Source organism: Hemitrygon akajei, chromosome 1, assembly GCF_048418815.1.
Source record: "Hemitrygon akajei chromosome 1, sHemAka1.3, whole genome shotgun sequence".
Lineage (NCBI taxonomy): Eukaryota > Metazoa > Chordata > Chondrichthyes > Myliobatiformes > Dasyatidae > Hemitrygon > Hemitrygon akajei.
This window is the reverse complement of record NC_133124.1, coordinates 55,508,749-55,531,892: the sequence shown is the minus strand read 5'-3', so window position 1 is coordinate 55,531,892 and position 23,144 is coordinate 55,508,749. Positions and strand designations below refer to the sequence as shown.

General features: G+C 39.9%; 1 protein-coding gene across 4 annotated transcripts in view; it reads left to right on the top strand.

The window, feature by feature from the left end:
• Positions 1–21,648: 21,648 nt before the first annotated feature.
• The window catches only part of trappc9 (trafficking protein particle complex subunit 9), a 535,810-nt gene continuing 534,314 nt past the window's right edge, over positions 21,649–23,144 (top strand). For 2 of the 4 annotated variants that reach the window (XM_073043451.1, XM_073043443.1), the window contains exon 1: positions 21,650–21,914. The gene's annotated coding sequence lies outside the window, so the exon portion shown is untranslated. Of the gene's footprint in view, positions 21,915–22,982; positions 23,087–23,144 lie in introns of all 4 variants that reach the window. The other 2 variants (XM_073043433.1, XM_073043422.1) reach the window with 2 other exon arrangements.

Genomic DNA, 23,144 nt, shown 5'->3' with positions numbered 1-23,144 from the left:
ATGAGTCCCTGATGATTCAAATACTTAGATATTCAGTTTCTTAGAATACCTTCCAATAGATTACCTGCTACCAATATCAGGCTCACCAGCCTATAATTTCCTAGCTTAATTTTAGAACCTTTCTGAAACAATGGAACAACATTAGCTAGCATCCAATTCTCTGGCAGATCACCCATTGCAAAGGACATATTAAATATCTCTGCTCTATCTCCTGCAATTTCTGCACTAGCTACCTATAGGGTTTGAGGGTAGAACTTGTTAGGCTTCGGGATTTATCAACCATAATTTGCCTCAAAACAACAAGTACTTACTCCTCTGTAATCTGTTTACAGTCCATGACCTCACTGCTGTTTTGCTTCACTTCTATAGACTCTGCATCCACCTCCCAAGTTATTGCAGAGGCAAAAAAATATTCATTTGAGATTTCCCCAGTGTCTTTTGGCTCCATGCATAGATGACCACTCTGATCATGACGTGAACCAGTTTTGTTCCTATCTATCCCTTTGCTCTTCACATATCTGCAGAGGCCTTTGGGATTCTCCTTCACCTTGTCTGCTGGGCAACCTCATGCTTTCTTTTAACCCTCCTGATTTCCGTCCAAAGTCTATTCTTGATATTCTTATACTCCTCAAGTACCTCATTTGTTCCTTCCTGCCTATAACTGCTATGCCCTTCCTTCCTCTTAACCAGGGCTTCAATATCTCTCAAAAACTAAGGTTTAAACCTGTTATTCTTGCCTTTTATTCTAAACATTCTGTACTCTCAAAATTTCACTTTCGTGTGGATAGTCAGAGGCTATTTCCCTGGACTGAAATGGCTAGCATGAGAGGGCACAGTTTTAAGATGCTTGGAAGTAGGTACAGAGGAAATGTCAGCGGTGAGTTTTTTTATGCAGAGAGCAGTGAATGCATAGAGTGGGCTGCCAGTGATGATGGTGGAGGTGGATACGATAGGGTCTTTTAAGAGACTCCTGGACAGGTACATGGAGCTCAGAAAAAGAGGGCTATGGTAATACCTCCTAAGAGGCCCTAGGTAATTTATAAGGTAAGGACATGTTCAGCACAGCTTTGTGGGCCGAAGGGCCTGTATTGTGCTGTAGGTTTTCTATGTTTCTAAGACCTCCCACTTGCCAACCACACCTTTGCCTGAAAGCAACTGCTCCAATCCACACTTTGCAGGTCATTTCTGATACAGTATCATCAAAATTGGTCCTTCTCCAATTTAGAATCTCAACCCAAGGACCAGACCTATCCTTCTCCATAATTATCTTGAAACTAATGACATTATGATCACCTCCTGCAAAGTTTTCCCTTACACAAATTTCTGTCACCCACCTTATCTCATTCCCTAATCAGAGATCTACTTTGTAGTATTGCATCCTCTCTAGTTCGGATTTTTAGGTATTGATTAAGGAAACTTTCCTGATGACATTTGACAAGCTGTCCTTCATCTAGCACTTTTACAGTATGGAAGTCCCAGTCAGAACGTGGAAGGTTAAAATCATCTACTCTCACTACCTTATGTTTCTTGCTACAGTCTGTAATCTCTCTATGAATTTGCTACTCTAAATCCCACTCATTATTATTATTAATATAATCCCATTGATGTGGTCATCCCTTACTTATTCCTCAGTTCCACCCATATAGTCTTAGACAAGCTCTCCAGTCTGTCCTGACTGAGTACTGCCACATTTTCCCTGACTAGTAATAATTCCTCTCCCCCTTTATTTCCTCCCACTCTTTCACACCTGTAACAGAATCCCAGAATATTGATCTGACAGTCCTGTCCCTCCAGCAACCAAGTCTCACTGGTGGATACAATATTATAATTCCGCATGCTTATCCATGCCCTAAGCACCTTTCTTACAACATTCCTTGCATTGAAATATACATAACTCAGACCTTTAGTCCCATCATGCTCCATGTTTTGATTCTTGACTTTGTATGAAGTCTAATCAACATCTTTCTCCACAACCACTCCGCAACCTGCTCTGGTGCTCTGGTTCACATCCTCCATCAACTCTTGTTAAAATCCCTCTCCATCCACTCCCCCTTACCCCGCGCAGCACAAGCAAACCTTCCTACAAGGACAATAGTCCCCCTCCAGTTCAGGTGCAAACTGCCCTGCCTGTACATGTCCCATGTTCCATGGAAGAGAGCCAATAATCCCAAATTATGAAGCCCTCCTTCCTGCACCATCTCCATATGTTAAATTGTATTATCTTTCTATTTCCTGCATCTCTATCACATGGCATGGGTAGGACTTCTGAGATCACAAGCCTGGAGGTCCTGTCCTTTAACTAAGCACTGAACTCACTTTGCAGGACCTCATCACCGGATGCGGTGCAAAGCAGGGGGCGAACATAAGTGGAGATGTGGAGAAAGCGAACCAGCTGAACAACTTCTTCAACAGGTTCGACAGCTCAATCTCATCCTCACCGCAGAAATCCACACCAGGCTTACTTCCCTCACAGGAAAATAGCCACTCACAGGAGACCTTGCCCATGCCCTGGATTACGGCTGCACAGGTGGAAGGTCAACTGAGGAAGATCTGTACCAGCAAGGTGGCTGGACCGGATGGAGTTTCCCCACGATTACTGAGGGCCTGTGCGACTGAGCTGTGAGAACCACTACAGCGCATCTTCAACATGAGCCTGGAGCAGAGAAGAGTACCCAGACAGTGGAAAACATCCTGTATTGTCCCGGTACCGAAGAAACCACAACCAAAGGAGTTGAATGACTTCAGACCTGTTGCCTTGACGTCGCACGTGATGAAGACCATGGAGCGGCTGATAATACAGAATCTGAGGCCACAAACCAGGCACGCCCAGGATCCTCTTCAGTTTGCGTATAAGGAGAAGGTGGGAGTGGAGGATGCTATCATGTATTTGCTGCACAAATCACTCTCTCACCTAGATGGGGCCAGTTGTGCTGTGAGGATTACATTCCTTGACTTCTCTAGTGCCTTTAACACCATCCAGCCCAAGATATTAAGGCACAAACTAACGGAGATGGGAGTAGACTCTCACATGGTGGATTGGATAGTGGACTACTTGACAGATAGACCTCAGTATGTGCGGTTGGGAGACTGTAGGTCTGACACGGTGGTCAGCAGCACAGGAGCGCCGCAGGGAACCGTACTCTCTCCGGTCCTGTTCACCCTGTACACATCAGACTTCCAATATAACTCGGAGTCCTGCCATGTGCAGAAGTTTGCTGATGACACGGCCATAGTGGGGTGTGTCAGGAATGGACAGGAGGAGGAGTATAGGAAACTGATACAGGACTTTGTGATATGGTGCAACTCAAACTACCTGCGTCTCAATATCACCAAGACCAAGGAGATGGTGGTGGACTTTAGGAGATCTAGGCCTCATATGGAGCCAGTGATCATTAATGGAGAATGTGTGGAGCAGGTTAAGACCTACAAGTATCTGGGAGTACAGTTAGATGAGAAGCTAGACTGGACTGCCAACACAGATGCCTTGTGCAGGAAGGCACAGAGTCGACTGTACTTCCTAAGAAGGTTGGCGTCATTCAATGTCTGTAGTGAGATGCTGAAGATGTTCTATAGGTCAGTTGTGGAGAGCGCCCTCTTCTTTGTGGTGGCGTGTTGGGGAGGAAGCATTAAGAAGAGGGACGCCTCACGTCTTAATAAGCTGGTAAGGAAGGCGGGCTCTGTCGTGGGCAAAGTACTGGAGAGTTTAACATCGGTAGCTGAGCGAAGGGCGCTGAGTAGGCTACGGTCAATTATGGAAAACTCTGAACATCCTCTACATAGCACCATCCAGAGACAGAGAAGCAGTTTCAGCGACAGGTTACTATCGATGCAATGCTCCTCAGACAGGATGAAGAGGTCAATACTCCCCAATGCCATTAGGCTTTACAATTCAACCGCCAGGACTTAAGAACTTTTTAAAAGCTATTATTAATGCTTTTTGAGATAGTGATTTAGATGCATATCATATTTTTTTACTGAGTTAAGTATTGTATGTAATTAGTTTTGCTACAACAAGTGTATGGGACATTGGAAAAAAAGTTGAATTTCCCCATGGGGATGAATAAAGTATCTATCTATCTATCTATCTATCTATCTATCACTCTTCCTACCGATGTCACTGGTAAGGACATGGACTATGACCTCTGGCTGCTCACTCTCCCATTTTTGAATGCTGTGGACTTGATCTGAGATGTCCTTGACTCTGGCACCCAGGAAGCAACATACCATCCATGAATTTCATTCACGTCCACAAAACCATCTGTATATTCTATTAATCATTGAATTCTCTAAAACTACAGATCATCCTTTGTTCCTCCTTCCCTTTTGAGACACAGAGCCAGATTCAGTGCCAGAAACCTGACTGCTGTGGCTTTCCTCTACTAGGTTATCTCTCCCCAACACTATCTGAATCCAAACCTGTATACCTGTTATAATGGAGAACAGCTACAGAATACTCTACATTAGCTAGCTATCCCCTTTCCCCCCTCCTGACAGTCACTCAGTTACCTGTGTCCTGCATCTTGGATGTAACTACCTCTCCATACTGTTTGTTGATTGACCCCCTCAGCTTCCTGAATGATCCAGAGTTCATACAGTTCTTGGTCTATTTCCTTAACATGGTCTGCAAGAAGCTAGAGCTTGTTGCACTTCTAGCAGGATTAGTCATCAGGGAAAGTGGAGGTCTCCCTGCCCCCTGCAAGAGGAGATTTCACAATCCTGCTCAGCATCTCCACTGCTCTAAATGTGCAATAAGAAAGAGAGAAAGACAATCAAATGAAAAAAAAATCTACCTACAGCTCGACCTCTCCTTGCCAAAGCCACAATTTCTCACTTTAACACTGGCCCACTCACACAATGGTTGCTTTGGTTAAACCTAGTTTCTTACTGGCCCTTGCCAAGTGCCTACTTATGCACAATCCAATGTCTCCTAATGATCTGTGGCACACAGAATGTCCTGACTGCCCCACTCCTTTTGAAATATCTCTCTCTCACTACTCACAATGCAACATATCCTAGTGATCTGTGGTGTGCAGAATGCTCTGAATGCCCCCCTTTGAAATCCTTCTCTCATTTGAAAGGGAAATTGTTGGAGAAGATTCTTTGGGCATGGATCTACTCACATATTTGGGATGGTCAATATGGCTTTTTGAGGTGCAGGATATGTCTTATAAATTTGATTGAGTTTTTTGAGGACATGTCAAAGATAATTGAGGAGGATAGGGCAATGGATTTGTATGCATAGACTAGTAAAGCTTTCAAAAAGCTCCCTCTTGGCAAGCTGATCTAGAAGGTTATGGTATGTGGGGATCTATGGAGACGTGGTAAATTTGATTCAACATTGGCTTTGGTTAGTAGTGGAAATATTATCCTGAATGGAGGTCTGGGATCCCTATCGTTATACAGTAGGTGAGGTGAGGGCCACCGTCGGTCAGACTTAATCATGTATTTTACATCCTAGCTGTCTAGATATGCAAGCCTAAGCAGTACGATATGGAGAGCAAGCTCCTCCTCTCCATGTATCTGATGAACCCAAAGGAACTGCAGAGACCGATACAGTTTGGTACCACACACACAAAATGCTGGTGGAACGCAGCAGGCCAGGCAGCATCTATAGGGAGAAGCGCTGTCGACGTTTCGGGCCTAGACCCTTCGTCAGAACTAACCAAAAGGAAAGATAGTAAGAGATTTGAAAGTAGTGGGGGAGGGGGAAATGCGAAATGATAGGAGAAGACCGGAGGGGGTGGGATGAAGCTAAGAGCTGGAAAGGTGATTGGTGAAAGTGATACAGAGCTGGAGAAGGGAAAGGATCATGGGACGGGAGGCCTCAGGAGAAAGAAAGTGGGGGGAGCACCAGAGGGAGATGGAGAACAGGCAAACAACTAAATATGTCAGGGATGGGGTAAGAAGGGAGGGAGGGGCATTAACGGAAGTTAGAGAAGTCAATGTTCATGCCATCAGGTTGGAGGCTACCCAGTCGGTATATAAGGTGTTGTTCCTCCAACCTGAGTTTGGATTCATTTTGACAATAGAGGAGGCCACGGATAGACATATCAGAATGGGAGTGGGACGTGGAATTAAAATGTGTGGCCACTGGGAGATCCTGCTTTTTCTGGCGGACCGAGCGTAGGTGTTCAGCGAAACGGTCTCCCAGTCTGTGTCGGGTCTCACCAATATATAAAAGGCCACACCGGGAGCACCAGACACAGTATACCACACCAGCCAACTCACAGGTGAAGTGTCGCCTCACCTGGAAGGACTGTCTGGGGCCCTGGATGGTGGTGAGGGAGGAAGTGTAAGGGCAGGTGCAGCACTTGTTACGCTTACAAGGATAAGTGCCAGGAGGGAGATCGGTGGGAAGGGATGGGGGGGAACGAGTGGACAAGGGAGTCGCGTAGGGAGCGATCCCTGCGGAAAGCAGAAGGGGGGGGGGGGAGGGAAAGATGTGCTTGGTAGTAGGATCCTGTTGGAGGTGATGGAAGTTACGGAGAATTATACGTTGGACCTGGAGGCTGGTGGGGTGGTAGGTGAGGAAAGGGGAACCCTATCCTGAGTGCGGTGGCGGGCGGATGGTTTGAGGGCAGATGTGCAGGAAATGGTTTGAGAGCAGAGTTGATGGTGGAAGAAGGGAAGCCCCTTTGTTTAAAAAAGGAAGACATCTCCTTTGTCCTGGAATGACATGTGGAGCATTTTGCAGCTTTGTGCTTGTACTCACTGGAATTTAGAAAAATGTAGAGAGATCTCATTAAAACCTACTGAATGTTGGAAAGACTAATAAGTTGGATGTGGAGAGAATGTTTTCTATGGTGGGGTATCCAGAACTAGAGGGCACAACCTCAAAATTGAGTGGCAACATTTTAGAGGTAAGGAGGAATTTTTTTTAGCCAGAGAGTAGTATATCTGTGAAATTCTCTGCCACAGACTGTGGTGGAGGCCAAGTCCATGGGTAGTTTCCTATTGGTCAGGGCATCAAAGGATTTGGTGAGAAGACAGGTGTATGGAGTTGAGTGGGATCCAGTATCAGGTATGATGGAATGGTGGAGCAGACTTGATGGGCTGAATGGCCTCATTTTGCTCCTATGTCTTATGGTCTTATGCAGTCTTGTGCTTATGTCCCTTTGCCTCATTATAGGAATGATGTGGAAGCTTTAGTGATGGTGCAGAGGAGATTTACCAGGATTAGAAGTTATAACAGGATTAAACATGTCTTACGAGGAATAGTTCGGTGAGTGGAGGATAGAGGTGACTTGACAGAGATGTACTAGATTATAAAAAGCATTGATAGAGTGAACAGCTAGCATATTTTTCCCAGGGCAACAATGACCAATACCAGAGAACATCAATTACAGCTGAGTAAAGGAAATCTTTCGGGGGGAGATGTCAGACATAGTTTTCTTACTAGAAGTGTTAGATGCCTGGAATGTACAACAGGGTTGATACAACAGGGACATTTAAGAATCTCTTAGATAAGCTATGGATGTAAGAAAAAAGGAAATTTATGGACTTTGTAGGAAGGAAAATTTAGATTGATCATGGAAGAGCTTTATATAAGTTGGCCCAATATCATTGCCAAAGAGCCTGTACTGTGCACTAATATTCTTTGTTCTAAGCAAATATATAATAAAAATAGTAAATTGAGTTTGAATGGATTGAGAGCTTCATGTTGCTGGGTGCCAACATCACCAATAGCCTGTCCTGGTCCAACCATATTGATATCACAAACAAAGTTCACCAATGCCCTTACTTCATCGGGAGGCTAAATGAATTTGGCACGTCCCCATTGACTCTTACCAATTTTTATTGATACATCATAGAAAACATTCTGTCTGGATGCACTACGGCTTGCTATGGGCCCTGCTCTAAACATGACTGCAAGAAACTGTAGAGAGCTTTGGATGCAGCTCAGCGACATCAGAGGAACCTGCTTTCCCACTAAGGACTCTCTATGCTTCACACTGCTTCAGTAAAGCAGTGTCAATAATCAAAGACCCCACCCACATGTCTTTCTTCTCCTCTCACCCATTAGGCAGAAGATACAAAAGTCTGAAAGCACGTACCATCAGGCTCAAGGACAGCTTCTATCTTACTGTTCTCAGACTGTGGAACCAATCTATTGTATGAAAAGATGGACTCCTGACCTTACAGATTATCTTGTTATAACCTTGCACTTCACTCTCTTGATGACTTTAAAATTTTATACTGCACTGTTTACCTTTCTAGCTCAATGCACTGTGTAATGATCAGAATCAGGTTTATTATCAGCAGGACACATGTTGGAAAATTTATTAACTTTACAGCAGCAGTATAATGAAATACATAACAAATAAATATAGAAGCAAAAAAACTGAATTACACTAAGTAAACATATAAACCAAAAACAAAATCCAATGTACCTCCTCCATTCATTATGGCCACGTTTTCCGTAATCCCCATTTTCTCAGTTTCTGTCACCACATTTCTGTTGCTAGGATAATGATATACAATTTTCCTTTCTGTATTTTAATTTCTTATAGTTTAAACTTTTAAAAACAATTTTAATTTTTCATGACTTAAAACTATTTGAACTGTTTTTCAATGTGCCTGATGATATGTCCCCACAAAAACATTCAGTCTTTCCCACCAGAATCCCTGGATGAATCAAGAGATCTGCAATCTGCTGAGGGCTAGATATGTGGCGTTCAGGTCTGGTAACCAAGCGAAGTACAGAAGGTTCAGATATGACCTCTGGAAAGTCATCCCATGTGCAAAGTGGCAATTCCAAACCAAGCTTGAATTGCAAAAGGATGCACGACAGCTGTGGTATGGTTTGAATGCTATCACCTCCGACAAAATAAATCCAAGTGACAAATGTGACATCAAGGTTTTGCTCCCAGATGGGATCAGAGCTGGACAGGGTCAGTAACTTTAAACTGATTGGAATTATTATTTCAAAGGATCTGTCCTGTGTCTGGCACATAAGTGCTCTTACAAAAAAAGGCACTTCCTTAGAAGTTTGTGAAGATTTGGTATGTCATCTAAAACTTTGACGGATTTCTACAGATGCATAGTGGAGAGAATACTGACTGGTTCCATCACGGCCTGGTATGGAAACACAAATCCTCTTGAATGGAAATGTCCAGAAAAGGTAGTGAACAGAGCGTAGCAGGTAAAGCCCTTCCCACCACTGATCAGCGATCATCAAGGTTCTCCACCATTTCCAGGCCAAGCTCTCTTCTCACTGCTGCCATCAGGAAGGTGGTAAGGGAGCCTTATGTCCCACATCATCAGGTTCAGGAACAATTATTACTCCTCACCCATCAGGCTCCTGACCAAGGTGGATAACTTCACTCACCCCAACACTAAGATCCCAACTGATCCTACAATGTATGGACTCACTTTCAAGGACTCTACAACTCCTGTTCTCAATATATATTTATTACTTATTTATCTATTATCATTATTTTGTTTTTCATTTTGTATTTGCACATTTTATTGTCTTTTGCAGACTGGTTGTTTGACCATCTCTCTTTGTGTGTAGTTTTTCATTGATTCTATAGAGAATGTATTTATTGTGAGTGCCCACAAGAAAATGAATCTCAGGGTAGTATATGGTGACATATATGTGATGCACCATCAATAACTCACGCCGAGACTTAGGAAGTGAGATATCGGCTTTTATTGACTGAAGAACAACACTACATCCTGGGGAAAATGAGGGAGAGCAGCAGGCCACAGTCGCCTTTATACAGGGGTCTGTGGGAGGAGCCACAGGAGCAGTCAGCAGGGTCTTGGGAGGAGCCACAGGAGCAGTCAGACAGGTATATCTAGTTCACCACAATATGTACATTGATAATAAATTTACTTGGAAGTTTGAACTTATAACTTTGATTGGGCATTTAAAAATAGCCAAAAGGCTTTTGACAGCGCAAAGATGTCTACAGCCATTATGGCGCTTGGGGTTGGGGAGTGACACACATCCTTTGTGTCAAGACACTACAACATTAATGTTCCTGACTAAAATTGAGTTACAGAGAAGCTGCAACTGGGAAATATAAAAGCTTCTGTTTTCACAGCAAACTTCCAAGAGGGAGAGAGTCCAGGTGGATCAAAGATAATTTCACTCTCCTGACGCAATGTTTTATACTTCAGTATCAGAATCTGAATCAGATTTAATATCACTGGCATATGCCATGAAATTTGTTGTTTTGCAGCAGTAGATTGCAATATATTATAAAACAAAAAATTATATATTTCAGTAAGATATATGTACTATTTATAGAGATTCATTGTCCATTCAGAAATCTGATGATGCTCAAGGTTTCCTGGAACAATGACATTCTATCGGGCTGACCAATGTAATCTAGCCTATAGATTTGGATCTGTTATAGATTGACGTTTGTTTTTTTTTTGGATACGGTTTACATGTATTTCTTACATACGGTTAAAGCTTTTTTTTTGCTGGGTTTATTTTGACTTTATATTTTTTCATATTATTAATCTATTAGCGTTGAAAATAACTTATTAGGGTTTTTTCTTCCTTTTTGCTTTTCTTTTTTTAAATCGATATACGCTCTCTTTTATACTTTTAACATTTGAATATTAAGATTGGGAAAAAAATAAAATGGCGTTTCTTCTTCCCGACAGACTTTAGTGTTTGGAGCGTCATAACTGTTTTGATGTGTTTGAAAGTTTTAAACTTTCATTTATTGTTTTAATTCTTTTTTTTAACCCTTTTGTTTATATACATTTATAACACTAATTTTATATTTTAACTTTTGTTATATCAACCCTTTTTTATAATGTGGGTTGTTTGTATTTTTTTTAACTTTGTTACGTTCGAGTTGCCGTCTTGAGACAAGGGGGTAATTTTAGTATTAGATCGCTTGCTTGCCTCTTTTTGGCTTTTTTCCTGGGGTTTTGAGGGTGGTGGGAGGGGGATTTTTCTTTTTTCTCTTTTTTTCGCTTGCTTTTTGCTTAGTTTTATTTCATGGGCTTATATGAAACTACAAAAATGGCTGCAGTGCTGTGACTTCCGGTTTCCCCTTGAACTTCCTTCCTTCTTCCGGGTTCATGAGTTCACTTTTCTTTCAAACTTATGTGTTAACTGTAATATATATTGTCAATATGGATAAGACTATTAACTTTGTTTCTTGGAATACTAATGGTTTAAATCATCCGATCAAACGGAAAAAAATATTCAAAGTATTCCATAGAATGAATGCTAATGTTATTTTTGTACAAGAGACTCATGTAAGGAAGGTGGATAGTCAGCGGTTGTTTAGGTTTTGGAAGGGCCAACAGTATCACTCAAATTCGCAAGCCAAAGTGAGAGGTGTTTCTATTTTTATAGACTCATCAACTGCTTTTATACATCATGAAACAATTTCAGATCCGCAAGGTAGATTTTTGCTTATTACTGGTTTACTTTTTAATCAAAAAGTTGTTTTAGTTAATGTTTATGCTCCAAATACTGATTGTCCTGAATTTTTTAAATGCTTATTTACATCCTTTTCCAATCTGAATCAATATAGATTGATAATGGGCGGGGATTTTAATTGTTGTCTAAACCCTTTGATGGATAGATCCAAGCCCACTCAAACTTTTCTGAATAAATCGGCTTCTCTTATTAATTCTTTTATGATTGATTCAGCTATTTGTGAAATTTGGCATTTTTTACACCCTAATGACAAAGAGTTCTCATACTTTTCCCATGTGTATCATAATTACTCAAGAATTGATTACTTTTTCATTGATCAGCATTTACTTACAGATGTTATGGATTGTAAATATGACTCTATTACTATATCTGATCATGCACCTTTGAAGTTATCTATTAAGATGACGGATTCATATGTTAGTACTAAAGGTTGGAGGTTTAATCCTGTTTTACTGCAGGACTCTGACTTTGTCAACTTTATTAAACAGCAAATTGATTTGTTTTTCTCAATAAATTCTACAGCAGAGATCTCTAGTGGAATTTTGTGGGATACTTTTAAGGCATATATTCGTGGACAGATTATTTCATATTCTGCTGGAGTTAGGAAACGAACCAATTCTAAAATATTAACATTAGTTGATAAAATTAAGGCAATTGACAAGATCTACTCATTGACCCCTAGTAAAGAACTTTATAAAGAAAGAGTGGAACTTCAAATGGAGCATAGTTTATTATTATCCTCCTCGATTGAAAGTCAGTTAATTAAATCGAAAGCTCAATTCTATACATATGGAGATAAGTCTGGTAAATTACTAGCTAACCAATTGAAAATTGCTTCGGATAAGCGACAGATTACTAGGATTCGCAAACAAGATGGTACTCTGACGATTGATCATAAAGAGATAAATAAAGCCTTTCAAGATTTTTATAATTCCTTATATCAATCAGAATGTACTAAGGACTCTTCTATAATGAATGAATTTTTAAGGGAATTGAATATTCCAAAAGTAACTGTTGAGGATAGTGTATTTTTGGATAGATAGATAGATAGATAGATAGATAGATAGATAGATAGATAGATAGATAGATAGATACTTTATTCATCCCCATGGGGAAATTCAACTTTTTTTCCAATGTCCCATACACTTGTTGTAGCAAAACTAATTACATACAATACTTAACTCAGTAAAAAAATATGATATGCATCTAAATCACTATCTCAAAAAGCATTAATAATAGCTTTTAAAAAGTTCTTAAGTCCTGGCGGTAGAATTGTAAAGCCTAATGGCATTGGGGAGTATTGACCTCTTCATCCCGTCTGAGGAGCATTGCATCGATAGTAACCTGTCGCTGAAACTGCTTCTCTGTCTCTGGATGGTGCTATGTAGAGGATGTTCAGAGTTATCCATAATTGACCGTAGCCTACTCAGCGCCCTTCGCTCAGCTACCGATGTTAAACTCTCCAGTACTTTGCCCACGACAGAGCCCGCCTTCCTTACCAGCTTATTAAGACGTGAGGCGTCCCTCTTCTTAATGCTTCCTCCCCAACACGCCACCACAAAGAAGAGGGCGCTCTCCACAACTGACCTATAGAACATCTTCAGCATCTCACTACAGACATTGAATGACGCCAACCTTCTTAGGAAGTACACCTATTACGGAGTCTGAAATAGAAAAGACTATTTTTTCAATGAACTCGGGTAAAGCTTCAGGTCCAGATGGTTTTTCTGCAGAATTTTTTAAATCCTTTTCTTCCATACTTTCTCCTTGGCTTTGTAAAATTTTTAAAGATGCATTAAGTATAGGCAAACTACCACAATCTTTTTATGAAGCTTCTATTTCTTTAATTCTTAAAAAAGATAAAGACCCTACTGAATGTGCATCCTAATGGCCTATATCTTTGCTGAATACGGATTTTAAGATTTTTAGTAAAATTTTGGCTATTAGATTAGAAAATATATTGCCTCAGATTATTTCTGAGGATCAGACTGGATTTATTAAAAATCGCTATTCATCTTTTAACATTAGAAAATTAATTAATATTGTTTATACCTCTTCATCTAAAATCCCAGAATGTGTCATTTCTTTAGATGCCGAAAAAGCATTTGATAGAGTCGAATGGTCATATTTATTTAATACATTGCAACATTTTAATTTTAGTTCAAAATTTATATCATGGATTAAATTAATATATCATAAACCTTTAGCTTCGGTCTTTACCAATAATCAAAGATCCCCTTTTTTTCAATTATTTCGGGGTACAAGGCAAGGTTGTCCTTTAAGCCCTTTATTATTTGACATTGCTTTAGAACCCTTGGCTATAGCTATTCGTGAATCACCCAATATTTTAGGTATTACCCGTGGGGAGATGATGTATAAGGTATCATTATATGCGGATGACTTGTTATTATATATATCTGACCCTGAAAGATCTATTCCTGCTATTTCTTCTTTGCTTGCTCAATTTAGTAATTTTTCTGGATATAAATTGAATTTTAATAAGAGTGAACTATTTCCATTAAATATGCATGTTTCAATTTATAATCATGTACCATATAGAATTGTTACAGATTATTTTACTTATTTAGGTATTAAAATTACTAAAAAACATAAAGATTTATTTAAAACTAATTTTTTACCTTTAATAGATCAAATTAAGCAACTTGCTAATAGGTGGTCCCCACTATCTTTGTCTTTGGTAGGCAGAGTTAATGCCATTAAGATGATGATACTACCTAAATTTCTATATCTATTTCAAGCATTACCAATTTTTATTCCTAAATCTTTTTTTGATATGGTTGACTCTAAAATATCTTCGTATTTGTGGCAGAACAAAAATCCTAGACTAGGTAAAAAATATTTACAGAAGCCTAAGAAGGAGGGCGGCTTGGCTCTACCAAATTTAAGATTTTACTATTGGGCAGTTAATATACGGTATTTGATATTTTGGACACAAGAATCGACTACAGTTGCTGGCCCACAATGGGTAAATTTGGAATGTAAATCTGTGCAAGATTTCTCATTGATTTCAATCTTAGGATCTTCACTTCCTTTTTCGTTACTCAAAATGAATAAACAGATAACTAATCCCATAGTCAAGTATACATTACGAATCTGGTTTCAATTTCGTAAATTTTTTGGCTTGAATAAGTTTATGCTGTTAAGTCCTATAATATCTAACTACTTCTTCCGACCATCATCTATAGATCAAGCTTTTCTTTTATGGAAAACAAAAGGTATAACATGTTTTCGGGATCTGTTTTTGGATGATAACATTATGTCCTTTGAACAGTTATCTAATAAATATAATTTATCTAAAACCCATTTTTTTAGATATTTGCAAGTTAGAAATTTTCTATATAATGAATTAAAGTCTTTCTCGAAAGAATGTCCATTGGACATTACAGAAAGAATTTTAGCTCTCAACCCTTGTCAAAAGGGTTTAGTAGCTATCATTTATAATATGATTATGAATGTACAGCCAGATATATCAGAAAAAATTAAGAAGGAATGGCAGGAAGAATTGCATTGCCCTATATCTACTGAACAATGGGAAAAAATTTTATCATTGGTAAACTCATCCTCTATCTGTGCTAAACATGCTCTAATACAATTTAAGGTTGTACATAGAGCTCACATGTCTAAAGATAAACTTGCTCGATTTTATTCTTATGTTAATCCAACCTGTGATAGATGTCATTCTGATGTTGCTTCATTGACCCATATGTTTTGGTCTTGTCCTTGTTTACAAAACTATTGGAAAAATATTTTTAATATTATTTCAAGAGTTTTAAATATTAATTTCCAACCACATCCTTTTACCGCAATTTTTGGTCTACCAATGATAGATAATAAGCGTTTATCCGCTTCATCCCAACGAATGATTGCATTTGTTACATTAATGGCTAGAAGATCTATTTTACTGAATTGGAAAGAAATTAACCCTCCAACTGTATTTCAGTGGTTTTCTCAAACTATTTCCTGTTTGAGTTTAGAAAAAATTAGAAGTGTGGTTTTTGATTCTTCAGTTAAATTTGAGGAAACTTGGAGACCATTTATTCAACATTTTCATATGAATTAAATGGTCTGATCCTGAACCTTATTGTTACTATCCTGAATTGTGTGGATGGAGGTTGGGAGTCATCGGCACTACTGTATGTATTTAACATTATGCAATTGCCCATGTTGGTTAGTTTTTTTTTATTAGTTTTTTTTAAATTCTCTTAGTTTTTTTTGGGGGGGGGGTTTTCTCCTTTTTCTCTTTTTCTTAATTCCTTTACATTAATACTATGAGTTTGGGAGACTTTATATATTGATTAATACATATCTGATTGTTAATTAATCTATTAATTGTGTACTCTCAAATGTTTTGTACTCATATTTTACTTATGTTTTTCTTAAAATTAATAAAAAGATTTGAAAAGAAAGAAAGAAATCTGAGAGGGGAACAAGCTGTTCCTGAAACATTGACTGTGTGTATAAAGGCTCGTGTACCTCCTCCTTGATGGTAGCAATGAGAAGAGGTATGTCCTGGGAGATGGGGATCCTTAATGATAGATTCTGTCTTTTTGAGGCATCGCCTTTTGAAGGTATCCTCGATGCTGGGGAGGCTAATGCCCATGATGGAGCTGGCTGAGTTTAACACAAAGACAACAAAGAATGATTAACTACAGGTTCAGTTATTACAAACACCTACTCAACTTTAACATTTGGAATATAGTCAGGTAAATTAACAGAAATTACGTACATCCCAACTAGTACAACCCCCTTTGAATATTTAATACTGCTGTATGTTCCAAAAGCTTCTGAGTACAACTGCAGGTGCCTAAAATTTACGTCTTTTGTTACTGTTTGAAGGATGACTCCATGAATATACAACCAACCAGAAGGTTAAGCATCAGAACAAATCTGTCCTGAACTGTGCTTTAAGTGGCAGGGAGGCATCCTTAAAAATTATAGCTTGTCTAATCGTAAGGAACTTATTTGTCTAATCTATTATCTTTTGCTGTGCAGTTTCAACGGGACAATGTCAGAATGTCCCACATCCAATGATTAGTTTCACTAGCCACAATGTATCAGATGGACGTTAAATTGTGTGCAGGTTTTATTTCCTGAAGACTGTTTCTTATTTTAGTTAATGCATAATTAAACTATCTATAATTTCATAATCCCAGATTGATTGTTAACATACTAACCTCTTGGCTCCTGGACAGAGATCTGTCCCAGGAAGGCCAAACTTTAAGGAGGATCTGATTATGTAGGCAGCGAAATTGTACTTCATTTACAATCCCCTCTCCAATTACTCACTACCATGTCACTGTGGAACTACAGTTACACCATCCACCATCGCTAACTGGCTATCTGTCAAAGTAGCAGAGACAGTAATAAAACATTCCAGGCATTGAATCACATCCTTTTCTTTGATACGTTTGTACTGTTGATTGCAACCAGTTTTTAAAATGCATTTTTCTCATTCATAACATTTTGTGTGTTGCCTCCTTCCCTGCTAGCCACAGTGGCTAATATTACATACTGTTTTCATCCATTCAATTTTAGATAACTGAAACTATTAGATGTGGCAGTTAGTAGTTACTCTGTGGGCAGGGAGCACCAGCAAGGTATAATAGCTTTGTTTCAGGTTCACAGGGAACAGTTTACATTCCATGCCATGATAGGGAACTGTCCATATTATTGATGGATGGAGTAGAAAATTCTTGATTACTCTATTTCCTTACTTTTTGAAGACTCCGAATTGGAGTTACACTCTGACTTTGGTTCTTTGCAGGAATGGGACCTGCTCTCAGGGCTTCATGACCGGCCGCTTTTTGATATCCCAAGAAAATGGCCTGGAAGACTAATGCGCCTTCAGGGTGCCGGATTTTCGCTGCTCTGGAGACGGGCTGATTCAAGGCCAGTGCCCAAGACTGAATCATCATGGGAGAACATGGAACATCGGAAGCAGCGGGTTAGCTACCACAGGCTGTGCAGACATCCCACCTCTCCTGGAAGTTCTGGGAGTCTCCCGCATACTGGTAGTGTCTCCCTGACACCCGCAAATTATATACAATATCCCAAAAATCAATTTTTTAAAGAGTGAGCGAGAGGGAGAGAGAGAAAGAGAGAGAGAGAGAGAGTGTGAGTGACAGATGTAGTGAGAGAGTGACAGAGAGAGCATCCTGATTGGTCTCTCTTTGTGCTAAGTAGACCTATCAGTTTTCTCTGTGGGCGGGCTTTGCAGTCGACCTCTCTCTCTCTCTCTCTTTCATTGTCTATCAGTTCAGTGTCCTGCAGCGCCATGGCAGAGTGTTCCAAAAAAAGAAAATATAAAATGTACTTCACCCCAGACTACACTAAAGTGTACCCCTGCCTAATAGGGGTCAAAAATAATGACAGTGTTAAATCAACACGTACAAACAAGCTGGATGAACTCAGCAGGTCGGGCAGCATCCGTTGAAATGAGCAGTCAACGTTTTGGGCTGAGACCTTTCGTCAGGACTGAAGAAGGAGGCGGCAGGGGCCCCATATAAAGAAGGTGGGGGGGAGGGTGGAAAACCAATCAGGAAAGATCAAGGGATGGGGGAGGGGAAGCAGGGAGGGGACAGGCAGGTGAGGTGAAGAAGGAATCTAAGGGGAAAGCACTATGGGTAGAAGAAGAAGGCAGAATCATGATTCGGCCTTCTTCTTCTACCCATAGTACTTTCCCCTTAGATTCCTTCTTCACCAATTCCCTCCCTCCCCTTCCCCCATCCCACTTCCACTTTGTCTCCTCTTCTAGCTGCCTATCACCTCTCTCATGATTCTGCCTTGTGTGTGTGTGTAAATAGTTTCAGTATGATATCAAGTAAATTGTTGTGTTCTTTCATAATCAAATGTCCTGTATACATACACCCTTGGAGGTCGACTGGGGGGGGGGGGATGGAGTTGCGGGGGGTGGGAATGGTGGTGCTACCTCCCTGAAATGAGTTTTTGCAGGGTGGGATGCCTGGGCTGTGTGTCCAGAGACCTGAGTCTTTCTGGGGCCGACTCTGGGTGGAGAGCTCAGAAAAAGCAATGCAACAGACATAACTTCATAAATCAGCAAGTTGTTATGTCTCCTCTCTCACTGTGAAATGGGGACACCTCTTTTTCCCTTATTAGGGAGAGGAAGCCTGTGGTATGATGAATTACCAGGTGAACGAGTAGTCTTTGGGGTACTGCAAGTCTGTGTCTTTATTGATGCTTTGCTGAATGCTTGAGTGCTCGGTGGGGGGTTCCGATGCATTTTGTTGGCAGGGGAGGGGCAGTCAATGCTTTGCTGCTGCTTATGCCATGGGAGGGGAAAGCTGGGGGGGCTTTGGGGTTCTAACCTTTAACTGTCATTCATTCTTTTGGGCACTCTGTTTTTGTGGATGTTTATGACAAAAGGAATTTCAGGCTGTATATTGTATACATTTCTCTGACACTAAATGTACTTTTGAAAACTATTGACGAAAGGACCAGCTCATAGAATTAAGATGGGCATGTTGCCATCTGGAGACATACATAGAATGTAGTCCATTTAGAATAAAAAAAGGACTTTTGAACTATAAAATATAAAAATAATTAATTGATAATTAGTTGGAGAAGGACTCATTTTGTTAAGTTATGAGAAATGCAGCCCAGTAACTTTAATAGTAATTTAAACATTGGAAGTATTTTAAACAGGAGATACCTTAATTACAGTGTAGAAACATTAACAGAAGAGAAGTTTATTGTTCTGGAAATAAAAGTGAATTAGGGAAATGAAGCTGCTGACAAATGTGGGATTAAAATGTAGTGAAGAATTTAAACAAGTAGTGATGAATTAGGAGCTAAGTAAGAGGCATCCAAGTTTTTTTTCAAATTAAAGCCCTACCTAAACCTGTTACCTGGGTTTCAGCACTTAAGTTACAGAGAAAGGTTGAACAAGTTAGGTCTCTATTCATTGGAGCGTAGAAGGTTGAGGGGGGATTTGATCGAGGTATTTAAAATGTTGAGAGGGATAGATAGAGTTGACGTGAATAGGCTGTTTCCATTGAGAGTAGGGGAGATTCAAACGAGAGGACATGATTTGAGAGTTAGGGGGCAAAAGTTTAAGGGAAACACGAGGAGGTATTTCTTTACTCAGAGAGTGATAGCTGTGTGGAATGAGCTTCCTGTAGAAGTAGTAGAGGCCAGTTCAGTTGTGTCATTTAAGGTAAAATTGGATAGGTATATGGACAGGAAAGGAGTGGAGGGTTATGGGCTGAGTGCGGGTAGGTGGGACTAGGTGAGATTAAGAGTTCGGCACGGACTAGGAGGGCCGGAATGGCCTGTTTCCGTGCTGTGATTGTTATATGGTTATATATGGTTAAACCGTAAAATGAAGTTCGCTTGATTTGTGGACAAGGCATGTTGAGTTATGAAAGGATAATGTTGATCCTTTGTTAATAGAGGAAATTTTTAAAAAACCATTGGTTTTATTCATTTCTCAGGGAAAATATTTCCATAATCACTTCTTGTACTATTTAAAATGCATTTTATATCTGTAAATAATGGAGTTGTTTTGTGCCTTGTGTTGAGAACCAGTGGCTGCCCTTCCTCATTCATTAGTCATCATTCTTCAGTAAGGACCAAATAACTAGTCAGGTGACATTTGAAGCAGATGGCCCAAGACATCAGACACCTTCGGTCTTTCTCATATCCAGCCTGAGGGAAGGTCACCACTGAACACATTGCCTCATCCATTTCAGGAGCATGTTTCACCAAGTGACCTACTGTCCCTTACCAATGGAGCCACATGATTTACCTAAATCCCTGTAAACAATGAACATTTTGCTTGCTCTTAAAGTCAGTTATGAAACTGCATTTGTTGGAAATTGGAAATAAGAGCAGAGAAGCATTTCTTGCTTTAATGGTTACTTGATATGCCAAGGGCCTGGTCTAGAAGATTAGCACTCCTTTAGGGTGCTGGATTTTTGTGGCTCTGGAGGTGGGCTGATTTAAGGCTGGTGCTGCCGACACACAGGAGAACACTAGGGATTGGAAGCAGTCCGCTCCCTGCTAGCTATGTGCCCAGAGTTCTTTGGGCAAAGGGCTTGATAAAAGTGATTATCTATTGCTGTATTAGGGGAGCAGTTTGAGGGGATGAATGTCCTCTTTCCACTCCTATTTCTTGCATTTTTAAGTGCTTGAAGCTCAGGTGCAATAGGGATATAAAATTAGCTGGCAAAACATTGACAACTATTGTTTACTAGACAGGAGAGAAATTTTGGTTTGCATTTTGTCTTTCATTTCCTCCTAAAGTGCTCACCACCGCCTCAAGTAAAGCTTCTATCCCACTGTAATAAAAATATTGAATGGACCTCTTCTACCATGAGATTGACTCTTGGCCTCACAATCTACCTTGTTGTGGCCTTGCACTTTACTGATTGCCTGCACTCCACTTTCTCTGTAACTGCAACACTGTATTCTGTAATAGTTTTGACTTTTCCCTTGTACTAATGTCATCTAGCAATCTGATGAAATGATCTGTGTGGATGTCATGCAAAACGTTTTTCACTGCATCTCACAACATGTGACAATAATAAACCAATTTACCAAATCTATGATTACTTGCAGCACCCTGTTTACCACATAAATACATACATGTGCTGTGAGTAGAATTCACATTTTATCAAGTTTTGAATTACATGGAAAATCAGGAGGGGTAAAAAGCATTAAGGGGAAGATCTGTGAAACTGAGATAATAAATAATGAAAAGGGGGTGGTGCAATGCAACAGGGGATGATAATGCGTCAAGAAATAACGCTGGGTAACAGTTGAATAATTATTTAAAATTTCTCCTCAATGTGCACAGATATTCTCCTTTCCGTCACAGTCCAAATCATATTCTAACCTAGAACAAAAACATCCTCATGGTCATTTTGCCCCCTTTTTTTTACGGTAATAGAAGCAAGTCAACGGTATTTTAGTAGGGTGTTTTTGGTAAAGCTAGAGGGGACTGGAAAGGAAATGTATCTAATTCTCGAACAGCATCAAATCATTGCAACGTACAGTATGTCCTCTACCAATATATATATATATATAGACTTGTTCCGCCTGGACTCAACGTTTTTTTCCTGTGATTTAAAAGAAGGATTTGTGCAGTTGCCTTCCCTCCCCGTACGCAGCTGATCACCGAAGACGTCATCACTGCTTTGACATTGACGCGCTTCATGTGGGGCGGAGTCAGCGAGAGGGAATCTGGTGAGCCCGCCGTGCGCGAGCCTGACCTGCAACGTCACAGAGCTTCTCCAAACCTTGCGGCCGGACGCGAGATTGAATGACAGGTGTACGCGCGAGCCTGGTCGAGCACGAGCCGGTGGAGTCCGAATGTGATGGCATGAGCCTGCGGACCAATTAAAATCATTTGCAACAAAAGGACAACGACTTCCTTACTCGCGCATCGGGTTACTTCCCAGTCAAACTTCTGATAGCGGTTGCGTGCCTCTCTCTTTCGTCGGCTTTCCCTGCTTGTCAGAGGGTATTGTGTTTAATTCATGTAATGTGAAGCAATTAATGTGGAAAAGAACGGTGTACATTAACGGGAGGCATTAGAGGATTATTCATGTTAGATATGCAACGTTACGCGACTGAGGTCGCGGAAATGTTGGGAATCTCAGAGGGTTTTTGTTACTGACGCGGATGGGAATATCCAGTTATACATGGACATGTAACACTGAAAAAGACGAGAGTTTATTGTATTTAACTCCTCTTAAACTGAAGTGTTACCTGTTGTTACATCAGTGATATGCCCAGAGTCGATTGGTTGAGTCTGGACGGTCAGTGGAGCGTTATTACCTGGAGCGTATTGGTGCAGCTTAGGCCTTGTGTGTTTCCTGGTTTCTCGGTTTTACTGCAAGTCGAACTAGCGTTACATTTTATTGCAGGAGCATTAATTATTTCGGGCTTTAAACAGGAAAGTAGGCTTTCCATGGTAAACATGTAAAAATAACTCATTTTATGAATTGTTCGTCTTGCAAAGTGAGTGCCAGCTTGGAGCAATGTTTGCTCATGCAAAGTAAAGTGCTATCAATGTAGTAAAACTTCTGTTTGCAAAAAATATAATGACAAATAAAGGTAACTTTCCATTGAAATCTGATTTTAAAATAAGCCGTTTTTCAACAAGAATTAAGTAATCTTAGGTTATAAATTTAGTGTATCACCAATTAGTGAGAAAATGTGAGTTGGCATATTTGCAATTTGAATGAAACATTTTTTTTCTTTTCCTCACTGACTTTTATTTTCTGATGCTATCCTTAGTTCATGTAATTCAAACTTCTGATTCCTGGTGATCTTGCAAAAGTCAGGTCAGGTTGGGCAGGAAAATGATTGGATGAAAAGGTTACCTGAGCCTGTTGCTTTTTTTTAAGATCATTTTATCAAATAAGTTTGATACTTATTATCAACACCAGTAGCATATCAACAATTCTATGAAGTTTACCAATGTTTCTAATCTGGTAGTTTGTTTAATAATTTAATATGTTTATCAAAAGACTCATTTACTGTTAAATTTAAACATTTAATTTTTAATTTATATTTGACTTGATAGTTTTATAAACTTGGAGTTTATACATCCTACTCCAGCTTGGACCGTGCTATTTGGGTCAATGCAGTAAGGAAGAACTGTGCTGTGGGAAAGTGGTGTTTTTTTAGGTAAAGTATTAAACAAAGGTCTTAGTTGTTTCCTTCAGGGAGATGTGGAAGATTTTAT